The sequence below is a fragment of the Oncorhynchus mykiss genome, chromosome 27 (genome assembly GCF_013265735.2).
Source record: "Oncorhynchus mykiss isolate Arlee chromosome 27, USDA_OmykA_1.1, whole genome shotgun sequence".
Lineage (NCBI taxonomy): Eukaryota > Metazoa > Chordata > Actinopteri > Salmoniformes > Salmonidae > Oncorhynchus > Oncorhynchus mykiss.
Genome location: NC_048591.1, coordinates 47,596,239 through 47,610,654, shown reverse-complemented (window position 1 = coordinate 47,610,654; position 14,416 = coordinate 47,596,239). Strand labels below are relative to the sequence as shown.

General features: G+C 42.2%; 1 pseudogene; it reads left to right on the top strand.

The window, feature by feature from the left end:
- The first annotated feature begins 765 nt into the window (after nt 1–765).
- On the top strand, nt 766–2,097 carry LOC110515838 (annotated as a pseudogene).
- The last annotated feature ends 12,319 nt before the right edge of the window (nt 2,098–14,416 follow it).

Here is a 14,416-nt window from a genome sequence, read left to right as displayed (position 1 = left end):
GTGTCAGGTTCCGGTGTCAGGTACCGGTGTCAGGTACCGGTGTCAGGTGCCGGTGTCAGGTGCCGGTGTCAGGTGCCGGTGTCAGGTACCGGTGTCAGGTGCCGGTGGCAGGTTCCGGTGGCAGGTTCCGGTGTCAGGTTCCGGTGTCAGGTACCGGTGTCAGGTACCGGTGTCAGGTACCGGTATCAGGTTCTGGTGTCAGGTTCTGGTGTCAGGTGCCGGTGTCAGGTTCCGGTGTCAGGTTCCGGTGTCAGGTGCCGGTGTCAGGTGCCGGTGTCAGGTGCCGGTGTCAGGTACCGGTGTCAGGTGCCGGTGTCAGGTGCCGGTGTCAGGTGCCGGTGTCAGGTGCCGGTGTCAGGTTCCGGTGTCAGGTTCTGGTGTCAGGTGCCGGTGTCAGGTACCGGTGTCAGGTACCGGTGTCAGGTACCGGTGTCAGGTGCCGGTGTCAGGTTCCGGTGTCAGGTGCCGGTGTCAGGTTCTGGTGTCAGGTGCCGGTGTCAGGTGCCGGTGTCAGGTGCCGGTGTCAGGTTCTGGTGTCAGGTGCCGGTGTCAGGTTCTGAGTTGTGGTCACAAAGTTGACAAGGAGAATAAAATGTAACCTTTATTTAACTAGACAAGTCAGTGAACAAATTCGTATTTACAATGACAGCCTACCCAGGCCAAACACGGATGACACTGGGCCAATTGCGCGCCCGCCCAATCATGGCCAGATGTGACACAGCCTGGAATTGAACCAGGGATTGTAGTGCCGCCTCTTGCACTGAGATGCAGTGCCTTAGACCGCTGCGACACTCGGAGATTCCCCCGCCAGTGTGATGATGACACACAGATATCATGGGTCTGGAGCTTAGCCAAGTGATAACAGTAATAATAGTGATAATACTGACACTAGTGATAACTGTGATACCGTGATAATAGTGATATTATCACTAATAACATTGGTAACAGCGATAATAGTGACAAGTGATAATAGTGATAACAGGGATAACAGTGATAACAGGGATAACAGGGATAACAGGGATCGCAGTAATACCAGTGACAGTAGTGATAACAGTGACAACAGTGATAACAGAGATAAGTGACAATTGTGATAATAGTGATAATGATGCTACTGGTGATAACATTGATAATAGTTATAGTAGTGATAACAGTGACAATAGTGATAACAATGACAATAGTGATACCAGTTATAACATTGCTAATAGTGATAATGGTGATAGTAGTGATAATAGTGATAACGGTGAAAATGGTGATAATGGTGATAAGGGTGACAACAGTGATAGCGGTGCTAATAGTGATAACAGTGATAATAGTGATAATGGTGATAACAGTGATAATGGTGATAGTAGTGATAACGGTGATAACAGTGATAACGGTGATAACAGTGCCAATGGTGATAGTAGTGATAACGGCGATAACGGTGATAACGATGATAATGGCGATAGTAGTGATACCAGCGATAATGGTGATGGTAGTGATACCAGCGATAATGGTGATAGTAGTGATAACAGTGAGGGTGGTGATAACAGTGATAACGGTGATAGTAGTGATAACAGTGATAACGGTGAAAACAGTGATAATGGTGATAGTAGCGATAACAGTGAGGGTGGTGATAACAGTGATAACGGTGATAGTAGTGATAACAGTGATAATGGTGATAACAGTGATAATGGTGATAGTAGCGATAACGGTGATAACAGTGATAACAGTGATAACGACGATAACAGTGATAACGGCGATAACAGTGATAACGGCGATAACAGTGATAACGGTGATAACAGTGATTACAGTGACACCGGTGACAACAGTGATAACAGTGATAACAGCGATAACAGTGATAATAGTGATAACGGTGATAACAGCGAGAACAGTGATACCAGCGATAACGGCAATAACGACGATAACAGTGATAACAGTGATAACAGTGATAGTGGTGATAATATCGATAGTGATAACAGTGACAATAGTGAGAACGGTGATGGTAGTGATAATAGTGATAACAGTGATAGTAGTGATAACAGTGATAGTAGCGATAATAGCGGTAGTGATAATAGTGACAATAGAGGGGGCTGTAAGAAGCTACAGGCCTATGGCTAACCTGTATGTGATAATGGTGTGGGTGTCTACATTTAGTGACAGTCGAATGCAGCACAGCAGAGCCCCCTGGGAAAGGTCTGGCTGTTTCCTGGAAACAGATGCAGATGCAGACAGGTAGCGGTGGGAATGCTAAACCAACAATCAGACTGTGTGTGAAAGGTTGAGATGGATAATTGCAGTATTATCCCAGAACCGTAATAGCTGTCAAAGTCAGAATCAAAGTCCTACACGTATGTGCGCTAGTTAAAACCAAACATCCCAGAATGCGACAGGTCGATAATGAATAGCCCGGAGCACCAGACCATGAGGTACAGTACGATAGTGAGCTAAGCTACCAGTTGACAGAGTTTGACTGGTTAGCCAGGCTAGAACCTGAACTGTTAAGTTCCGTCCACATGTTGGTCACGCTGGAATCTATTAGAACTGTGCAGGACCTACTGTTTATAAAGATACACCTGTAACAACACCATGATGTGTCAGAACTATTTAAAACCTCTTTGGGATAGGGGGCAGCATTGGGAAGTTTGGATGAAAAGCGTGCCCAGAGTAAACTGCCTGTTACTCAGGCCCAGAAGCTAGAATATGCATATAAATAGTAGATATTGGATAGAAAACTCTAAAGTTTCCAAAACTGTTAAAAATAATGTCTTGAGTATAACATAACTCATATGGCAGGTGAAAACCTGAGAAAAATCCAACCCGGAAGTGGGAATTCTGTTTGTAGTTTTCAAGTGAATGCCTATCGAATATCCAGTGTCTGTGGGGTCGAATTGCACTTCCTAAGGCTTCCAGTAGATGTCAAAAGTCTTTAGAAGTTGTTTCAGGCTTCTATTGTGGAAGGGGAGAGAATAAGACCACTCAGATTAAGTGGCTCAGCTGAAAGCCATGAGTTGTTTATCGAGCGTGGCCGTGAGCACGAGCTCCATTCCCCTTGATTCTAAACATCGTTTGACATGTTTCTATGAACTTTAATGGAACTTTTTTTACTTTTCGCCTCGACTTTGTGCCCGCACTTTGTGCATTTGGATTACTGTACTAAACGCGCGAAACAAAAAGGAAGTATTTGGACATAAAGAACTTTATCGAACAAAACATTGTCTAACATGGAGACCTGGGAGTGCCAACAGAATAAGATCATCAAAGGTAAGTGATTAATTTTAACGCTATTTCTGTCTTTTGTGACACCTCTCCTTGGGTGGAAAATGGCTGTATGGTTTTTGTGGCTAGGCGCTGACCTAACATAATCGCATGGTGTGCTTTCGCCGTAAAGCCTTTTTGAAATTGGACACAGCGGCTGGATTAACAACAAGTTTATCTTTAAAATGGTGTATAATACTTGTATGTTTGATGAATTTTAATTACGGTATTTCTGTTGTTTGAATTTGGCGCCCTGCAATTTCACTGGCTGTTGTCGAGGTGGGACGCTAGCGGAACCCCCTTCCCAGAAACCAATAATGCCTACAAAAACACCAGTTTAGAGTACATTACCAATACTGTCTAATAGACACCAGTTTAGAGTACATTACCAATACTGTCTAATAGACACCAGTTTAGAGTACATTACCAATACTGTCTAATAGACACCAGCTTAGAGTACATTACCAATACTGTCTAATAGACACCAGTTTAGAGTACATTACCAATACTGTCTAATAGACACCAGCTTAGAGTACATTACCAATACTGCCTACTAAAACACCAGCTTAGAGTACATTACCAATACTGTCTAATAGACACCAGCTTAGAGTACATTACCAATACTGTCTAATAGACACCAGCTTAGAGTACATTACCAATTCTGTCTACTAAAACACCAGTTTAGAGTACATTACCAATACTGTCTAATAGACACCAGTTTAGAGTACATTACCAATACTGTCTAATAGACACCAGTTTAGAGTACATTACCAATACTGTCTAATAAAACACCAGTTTAGAGTACATTACCAATACTGTCTAATAGACACCAGCTTAGAGTACATTACCAATACTGTCTAATACTGTATTTCCCCCATGTGAAACCCTGGATGTCCAGTATTTTGAAACCACTTCCATCTGCACAACCAGCTTGGCAGCTCTGTGGAGGGAGACATATGACTAGCGGTGGCCGAGAGAGATAACGTCAACATCAAGTAGCAATGTTGTACTTTGCTGCCTGACTGTGTGCAAGCTGATGGGGGGGAGAGTCCCCAGGGTATGTGTGTAGCGTGTAGTGTGTGTGTTTCAACCGTCCAACACTGCATTAAGTCACAGCTCAATCTTTCTCAAACAGTCTTGAAGGAGTTCCCACATATGCTGAGCACTTGTTGGCTGCTTTTCCTTCACTCTGCGGTCCAACTGAACCCAAACCATCTCAATTGGGTTGAAGTCGGGTGATTGTGGAGGACAGGTCATTTGATGCAGGACTCCATCACTCTCCTTCTTGGTCAAATAGCCCTCAATAGCCTGGAGGTGTGTTGGGTCATTGTCCTGTTGTCAAACCAGATGGCACGGTGTATCGCTGCAGAATGCTGTGCTAGCCATGCTGGTTAAGTGTGCCTTGAATTGTAAATCAATCACAGACAGTGTCATCAGCAAAGCACCCTTACAACATCACACCTCCTCCTCCATGCTTCACGGTGGGAACCACACATGCAGAGATCATCTGTTCACTCACCCTGTGTCATATTTTGATCCAAAAATAAAAAAAATCTAAAATTATCCTCTGCAGCAGAGGTAACTATGGGTCTTCCTTTCCTGTAGCAGTCCTCATGAGAGCCAGTTTCATCATAGCGCTTGGCGGTTTTCAAAGTTCTTGAAATTTTCCGGATTGACTGATCTTCATGTCTTAAAGTAATGATGAACTGTTGTTTCTCTTTGCTTATTTGAGCTGTCCTTGCCATAATTTGTAGAATTCATTCTTAATGCATTTGAGCTAATCAGTTGTGTTGTGACAAGGTAGGGGCGGTATACAGAAGATAACCCTATTTGGTATAAGATCAAGTCCATATTAAGTTTTAACAAGGGACACGTTCATTGAACGTGCATTCCAGGTGACTACCTCGTGAAGCTGGTTGAGAGAATGCCAAGCTTGTGCATAGCTGTCATCAAGGCAAAGGGTGGCTACTTTGAAGAATCACAAATATAAAATATATGTTTGATTTGTTTAACACTTTTTTGGTTACTACATGACTCCATGTGTGTTATTTCATTGTTTCAATGTCTTCACTATTATTCTACAAGATAGAAAACAGTAAAAATAAAGAAAAACCCTGTAATGAGTAGGTGGGTCCAAACTTTTGACTGGAACTGTATATATATTTATACTCTGGACTCCGACATTACACATCCTAATATATTTATATATTTCTTAAATCCATTATTTTAATATTAGGCAGGGTAGCCTAGCGGTTGGAGCGTTGGACTGGGAAGCTAAAGGTTGCTAGATCGAATCCCCGAGCTGACAAGGTAAAAATCTGTCGTTCTGCCCCCTGAACAAGGCAGTTAACCCACTGTTCCTAGGCCGCTACAACAGTGTCTGGTAGGGCATTGAGACGGAGTAACCACGACAACAGTGTCTGGTAGGGCATTGAGATGGAGTATCCACGACAACAGTGTCTGGTAGGGCATTGAGACGGAGTATCCACGACAACAGTGTCTGGTAGGGCATTGAGAGTATCCTCTAAGGGTGCCATTTTGAACGAAGCCTCTGACAGAGACCTGTATTACAGGAGACGGCACGTTGACACCGGTCACTTTGGATCCGCTGTGACTGACAAACAGTACTAAAACGGAATGGTGACTGGATATTAGATTCTGCGTTCTGACAGCATCTTCTTCTGTTCTCCTCTTCTCAGTATATAATTTCATACTTTCCCCCTGTAAAGGGTTAATCGTAATTACTATTCCTGTCGGTAATTGTCTTAATTACAGTGAAAGATCTCTCTCTAATTCCACAAGATCTCTGTTCCCCTCTTTGTCAGTTCCTGAATGGTAACTAATTGTTGTCAGAAGTTATTTCAGGCTTTGATGATAACAGTTTCCTGCAGTAAGAATTCCATTGATGTCTCACTTCGGAACAAAACAACGAAGCTAATGTTAAATCACATTGGCATATGGGAGCTGAGAGAGTCGCAGGTCATTCAAGTGGAAGTGCAGAATGTCTACATTTAGAGTTGTGAATTAAAGATACAACTACGTAGATATATATATATATAGAGAGTATGTAGAGGTCTGTAATTTTTATCATAGGTACACTTCAACTGTGAGAGACGGAATCTAAAACAAAAATCCAGAAAATCACATTGTATGATTTTTAAGTAATTAATTTGCATTTTATTGCATGACATAAGTATTTGATACATCAGAAAAGCAGAACTTAATATTTGGTATAGAAACCTTTGTTTGCAATTACAGAGATTACAGAGGTCCCCCCCCAGCAGGGGGAACAGACCGAGGGTGATTGACCGTCATCTTGAACTTCTTCCATTTTCTAATAATTGCGCCAACAGTTGTTGCCTTCTCATCAAGCTGCTTGCCTATTGTCCTTTAGCCCATCCCAGCCTTGTGCAGGTCTACAATTTGATCCCTGATGTCCTTACACAGCTCTCTGGTCTTGGCCATTGTGGAGAGGTTGGAGTCTGTTTGATTGAGTGTGTGGACAGGTGTCTTTTATACAGGTAACGAGTTCAAACAGGTGCAGTTAATACAGGTAATGAGTGGAGAACAGGAGGGATTCTTAAAATAAAACTAACAGGTCTGTGAGAGCTGGAATTCTTACTGGTTGGTAGGTGATCAAATACTTATGTCATGCAATAAAATGCACATTAATTACTTAAAAATCATACAATGTGATTTTCTGGATTTTTGTTTTAGATTTGTTTTAGATTCCGTCTCTCACAGTTGAAGTGTACCTATGCTAAAAATTACAGACCTCTACATGCTTTGTAAGTAGGAAAACCTGCAAAATCGGCAGTGTATCAAATACTTGTTCTCGCCACTGTATATAGAACCGTTCAGAACCTTTAGCGATATACAGTATCTTATCCTCCAAGGCTGCACATCCGCACTCAGAACATAGATCCACACTCAGAACACACCTCTCCACTCAGAACACACCTCTCCACTCAGAACACACCTCTCCACTCAGAGCACACCTCTCCACTCAGAACACACCTCTCCACTCAGAACACACCTCTCCACTCAGAACACACCTCTCCACTCAGAACACACCTCTCCACTCAGAACACACCTCTCCACTCAGAACACACCTCTCCACTCAGAACACACCTCTCCACTCAGAACACACCTCTCCACTCAAAACACACCTCTCCACTCAAAACACACATTCACACTCAAAACACACATCCACACTCAAAACACACATTCACACTCAAAACACACATCCACACTCAAAACACACATTCACACTCAAAACACACATTCACACTCAAAACACACATCCCCACAACGTGTCTTTGGGGGGGTGCGATTCTCATAAAATTGATACAATTATGCACATCTATAAAATACATACAATCATATCTGAAGTCTATTCACCTCCTGTCCAATACATTTTTATATTAGCATGAATATCTGCTTGATGAAACACCAATGAAAGTACGATAGTGAGCTTGAAATGGAAACGTAAATATGAAATGTAAAATGTGATTCAATCTGATATTCAATGATTCAAATGTACAGTACAAGCCGTGCATGTCAACAAACATAATCTGTTATTAATAAACTAAATCGTTGAAATGTCTAAAGAAATCATCAATCCCCCGCATACCTGCGGGAACTTATTCAACGCGTTCTCTCTCGAAGGATGCCGTTCCGGTAACTCTTCCGTTATTTATTTATTTAAAAAAAAAAACCTGTTTAAATCCACCACTAGGTCTAAACTACACCATTTACCCAACATCCTCAAGTGATCTTCCTCTTAAAGGGAGGAGACAGACAAGGCTGAACATCAAATGCAAATGGCCAAGCTACCAAGTTACATCTCCTAGCTGATTATCACAACTTACACCAGGGTCTGTGTCCCAAATTACACGCTCTTCCTTACGTAGTGCACTACTTTAGACATAGGGCCAATAGGGAATAGGGTACCATTTGGGAGCATGTCAACAGTAGCCAGCAGCTACAACATGTAAACTTCTCAGAAGCTCAAGAGGGTACTACACCCCTCCGGGGTCGGAACTATTGATGTGTTGAACGTCAGATCCTTACATGAACTATTGATGTGTTGAACGTCAGATCCTTACATGACCCTATGTGATAGAAAAAAATGTACATATTGACCTGGTTTATTTTTTTATTTTTAACGGTTAACCATTAATACTTAACTAATAGTAAGACATTTCTGTCCTGTTCGTGTCTGTGTGTTCATGGGCTCCACTCTAGTTCCCTGCAGCTAATCTGGGCGTGTGGTCATCCGAGATGGCTTGAGCTGACAAATGAGTTAAAGACTGCATTACAGAGAGAATCATGTGTTTTACTAGAGATACCTTAGGTCTAGAACAATCCCTCGTTGTCTCAAAATCACTCTTGCATCTGGGAAACTAAGCCAGGGTGGGGTTAAGACAACAACCCACGTGCAGATTTATTTATTTATTTTACCTTTATTTAACCAGGCAAGTCAGTTAAGAACAAATTCTTATTTTCAATGACAGCCTAGGAACAGTGGGTTAACTGCCTGTTCAGGGGCAGAACGACAGATTTGTACCTTGTCAGCTCGGGGATTCGATCTAGCAACCTTTAGCTTCCCAGTCCAACGCTCCAACCGCTAGGCTACCCTGCCTAATATTAAAATAATGGATTTGAACTTGCAACCTTCCGGTTACTAGCCCAATGCTCTAACCACTAGGCTACCCTGCCGCCCCAGATAACGACAGGAGGAACCCAGAGTGGCTTATGATGCTCCTTGGTCTGCATGAGGGGGGGGTTGAACCAATCATGACGAAGCATTCTTAGTGTCAGCTATATATAGTACTCTGCATTTGTGTAAAGGTTAGGCTACTCGGTCCAACACTCACGGGTGGGCGGGTCGACCAGCCTCATTACTGCAACAATGAATCGATGTTAAATAAAGATGATTATTTGAAGAAATGACCAAGTCTCTCTCTGTACTGAATTTCCTCTACACCTATTGATGTGTTGAACGTTTCTTCAGATCTCTACATAAAAGGTCGACAAGACGAGCTAGTAGTTAAATTTAAAAAAAAAACAAGTCTTTGAGTCAGAAATGGCACACTCTTCCCTAAACAGTGCACTACTTGTGACCAGGGCTTGCATAGTGCACTATGTAGGAAGTAGGGTGCTAATTTCAGAGGAAACCTTATTTTTTTATACTGATTAAAATGGGAAGGATAGAGGGACGATGATGAATGGATGATCAGCAGGGTTTAACATTGTTTCAGTACAAACGAAAGACAGACAATAAAATAATTAGGTTATAATTGATCTTTACAACTCTATCTGACATCAACCCGAAGCCTGAAGCGAAGTCCCAAGTGGCACCCTATGTGCTATGTAGTGCACTACTTGTGACCAGGACCCATAGGACTCTGGTCAAAAGTAGTGCACTTGGGTAGGGAATAGGGTGCCATTTTGGAACACATCCTGTGTGACCTACAGAACAGCCCCAGTAGCTGGTGGAGGAACATATAGCATGGTAATGACTACACTTCACCTTTTAGTTTGGCTAGCCACAAGAGACCACGGTTATGATGTTAGGCAGGTCTAAATGGGTACTGGGGGCTCTATACAGGAAGGTTGTTGTAATGCAACACAATGTAATGTCTGGTATTGATCAACAGTACATTGAGAAGACAGGCAATTCGAGCGAATACCACAAAAAAAATCTAAGAAAAATTATGCTCATTTTCAGGTAGAAGTGTGCAATGCAGTCAGATATATATATATATATATATATATATATATATATATAAATACATGTTTATATATAATTTTATGTTGTCATATACAGGACACCAAATAATATCATGGTTATCCTATCCATGTAACATGATTATCCTATCAATGCTTCCTGTCAATGTAACATGGTTATCCTATCCATGTAACATGATTATCCTATCAATGCTTCCTGTCAATGTAACATGGTTATCCTATCAATGCTTCCTGTCAATGTAACATGGTTATCCTATCCATGTAACATGGTTATCCTATCAATGTAACATGGTTATCCTATCAATGCTTCCTGTCAATGTAACATGGTTATCCTATCAATGCTTCCTGTCAATGTAACATGGTTATCCTATCAATGTAACATGGTTATCCTATCCATGTAACATGGTTATCCTATCCATGTAACATGGTTATCCTATCAATGTAACATGGTTATCCTATCAATGCTTCCTGTCAATGTAACATGGTTATCCTATCAATGCTTCCTGTCAATGTAACATGGTTATCCTATCAATGTAACATGGTTATCCTATCAATGCTTCCTGTCAATGTAACATGGTTATCCTATCAATGTAACATGGTTATCCTATCAATGCTTCCTGTCAATGTAACATGGTTATCCTATCAATGTTTCCTGTCAATGTAACATGGTTATCCTATCAATGTAACATGGTTATCCTATCAATTTAACATGGTTATTCTATCAATGCTTCCTGTCAATGTAATCTGGTTATCCTATCACACACACATCTGTAAATATAAGTGATAGAGCTACGGTATATCACAGTGAAACTAAGCTCCCTACTACATGAGCCAGCCAGTAGTCATAGTAGCCACTAGCACTTAGCCAAACCAGCCAGTAGTCATAGTAGCCACTAGCATTTAGCCAAACCTGCCAGCTGTATGTTTTCTCCCGCTCACTTTCATCACTGCCTGCACTGAGGACCTTGTGAGATGACCTGGCACACCATGTGACCTGAACAGGGTTGCACCTGTGTTCGGTCAGAGAAGAGAGAGCTCTTCGCTTCTTCTAATAGACAGAGAGAGACAGAGATGGCGATGGAGAGAGAACAGAGAGAGATGGAGATGGAGGGAGAGAGAGAGGTGTTTGGTCAGAGGAGAGAGTTATCCGCTTCCTCTGAGAGAGAGAGAGAGAGAGAGAGAGAGAGAGAGAGAGAGAGAGAGAGAGAGAGAGAGAGAGAGATGGAGAGAGAGAGAGAGATGGAGAGAGAGAGGTGGAGATGGAGAGAGACAGAGGTGGAGATGGAGAGAGACAGAGGTGGAGATGGAGAGAGAAAGAGAGAGACAGAGATGGAGACAGGGAAAGAGAGACAAAGAGAGACAGAGATGGAGACAGGGAAAGAGAGACAAAGAGAGACAGAGATGGAGACAGACAAAGAGAGACAAAGAGAGACAGAGATGGAGACAGGGAAAGAGAGACAAAGAGAGACAGAGATGGAGACAGAGAAGAGAGAGGGAGACATAACATAGATACAGAGAGGTATAGAGAGGTAGAGAGAGAGAGCCCATTGCCCTTTATGGTTGTGAGGTCTGGGGTCTGCTCACCAACCAAGACTTCACAAAATGGGACAAACACCAAATTGAGACTCTGCACACAGGATTCTGCAAAAATATCCTCCGTGTACAACGTAGAACACCAAATAATGCATGCAGAGCAGAATTAGGCCGATACCCACTAATTATCAAAATCCAGAAAAGAGCCGTTAAATTCTACAACCACCTAAAAGGAAGTGATTCACAAACCTTCCATAACAAAGCCATCACCTACAGAGAGATGAACCGGGAGAAGAGTCCCCTAAGCAAGCTGGTCCTGGGGCTCTGTTCACAAACACAAACACACCCTACAGAGCCCCAGGACAACAGCACAATTAGACCCAACCAAATCATGAGAAAACAAAAAGATAATTACTTGACACATTGGAAAGAATTAACAAAAAAACAGAGCAAACTAGAATGCTATTTGGCCCTAAACAGAGAGTACACAGCGGCAGAATACCTGACCACTGTGACTGACCCAAAATTAAGGAAAGCTTTGACTATGTACAGACTCAGTGAGCATAGCCTTGCTATTGAGAAAGGTCGCCGTAGGCAGACATGGCTCTCAAGAGAAGACAGGCTATGTGCTCACTGCCCACAAAATGAGGTGGAAACTGAGCTGCACTTCCTAACCTCCTGCCCAATGTATGACCATATTAGAGAGACATATTTCCCTCAGATTACACAGATCCACAAAGAATTCGAAAACAAATCCAAATTTGAAAAACTCCCATATCTACTGGGTGAAATTCCACAGTGTGCCATCACAGCAGCAAGATTTGTGACCTGTTGCCACGAGAAAAGGGCAACCAGTGAAGAACACACACCATTGTAAATACAACCCATATTTATGCTTATTTATTTTATCTTGTGTCCTTTAACCATTTGTACATTGTTAAAACACTGTATATATATATAATATGACATTTATAATGTCTTTACTGTTTTGAAACCTCTGTATGTGTAATGTTTACTGTTCATTTTTGTTGTTTTTCACTTTATATATTCACTTTGTATGTTGTCTACCTCACTTGCTTTGGCAATGTTAACACATGTTTCCCATGCCAATAAAGCCCTTGAATTGAATTGAATTGAGAGAGAGAGAGGTAGAGGTAGAGAGAGAGAGACATATAACATAGATACAGAGAGGTAGAGAGAGGTAGAGAGAGAGAGCGAGGTAGAGACAGAGAGAGAGAGAGGTAGAGGTAGAGAGAGAGAGACATGTAACATAGATACAGAGAGGTAGAGAGAGGTAGAGAGAGAGAGAGAGAGAGGTAGAGACAGAGAGAGAGAGAGAGGTAGAGGTAGAGAGAGAGACATATAACATAGATACAGAGCGGTAGAGAGAGGTAGAGAGAGAGAGAGAGAGGTAGAGACAGAGAGAGAGAGAGGTAGAGACAGAGAGAGAGAGAGGTAGAGGTAGAGAGAGAGAGACATGTAACATAGATACAGAGAGGTAGAGAGAGGTAGAGAGAGAGAGAGAGAGAGGTAGAGACAGAGAGAGAGGTAGAGGTAGAGAGAGAGACATATAACATAGATACAGAGAGGTAGAGAGAGAGAGAGAGAGGTAGAGACAGAGAGAGAGAGAGGTAGAGGTAGAGAGAGAGAGACATGTAACATAGATACAGAGAGGTAGAGAGAGGTAGAGAGAGAGAGAGTTAGAGAGACAGAGATAGAGTTAGAGAGAGAGAGACATATAACATAGATACAGAGATGTAGAGAGAGGTAAAGAAAGAGAGAGAGAGAGAGAGAGAGAGAGAGAGGTAGAGAGACAGAGAGAGAGAGGTAGAGAGAGAGAGACATAACATAGATACAGAGGTAGAGAGAGAGAGAGAGAGAGAGAGGGAGAGAGAGAGAGAGAGAGAGAGAGAGAGAGCGATATTACATAGATACAGAGAGGTAGAGAGAGAGAGAAAGAGAGAGAGAGAGAGGGGGAGAGAGAGAGAGGTAGAGAGAGAGGTAGAGAGAGAGGTAGAGAGAGAGAGAGACATATAACAGATACAGTAGCTTGTGAAAGTATTCACCCCTTGGCATTTTTCCCATATTGTTGCCTTACAACCTGGAATTAAAATAGATTTTTGGGTGGGGTTTATCATTTGATTTACACAACATGCCTACCACTTTGAATATGCAACATGTTTTTTATTGTGAAACAAACAAGAAATAAGACAGAGAAACAGAAAACTTAACTGCATAACTATTCATCCCCAAGGTCAAAACTTTGTAGATCCACCTTTCGCAGCAATTACAGCTGCAAGTCTCTTGGGGTATGTCTCAATAAGCTTGGCACATCTAGCCACTGGGATTTTTGCCCATTCTTAAAGGCAAAACTGCTCCAGCTCCTTCAAGTTGGATGGGTTCCACTGGTATGCAGCAATCTTTAAGTCATACCACAGATTCTTAATTGAATTGGGGTCTGGGCTTTGACTAGGCCATTCCAAGACATTTAAATGTTTCCCCAGAAACCACTCGAGTGTTGCTTTAGCAGTGCACTTAGGGTCATTGTCCTGCTGGAAGGTGAACCTCCGTCCCAGTCTCAAATCTCTGGAAGACTGAAACGGGTTTCCCTCAAGAATTTCCCTGTATTTAGCACCATTTATCATTCCTTCAATTCTGACCAGTTTCCCAGTCCCTGCCGATGAAAAACTGGTGATGTCCTCAGGGTGATGAGAGGTGTTGGTTTTGTGCCAGACATGCAGATAAAAACCAAGCTGCCACCACCAAGCTTTTTTATTTTTTTGATGACCTTTATTTAACGAGGCAAGTCAGTTAAGAACACAATCCTATTTTCAATGACAGCCTAGGAACAGTGCCTTGTTCAGGGGCAGAATGAAAGGGTTTTACCTTGTCAGCT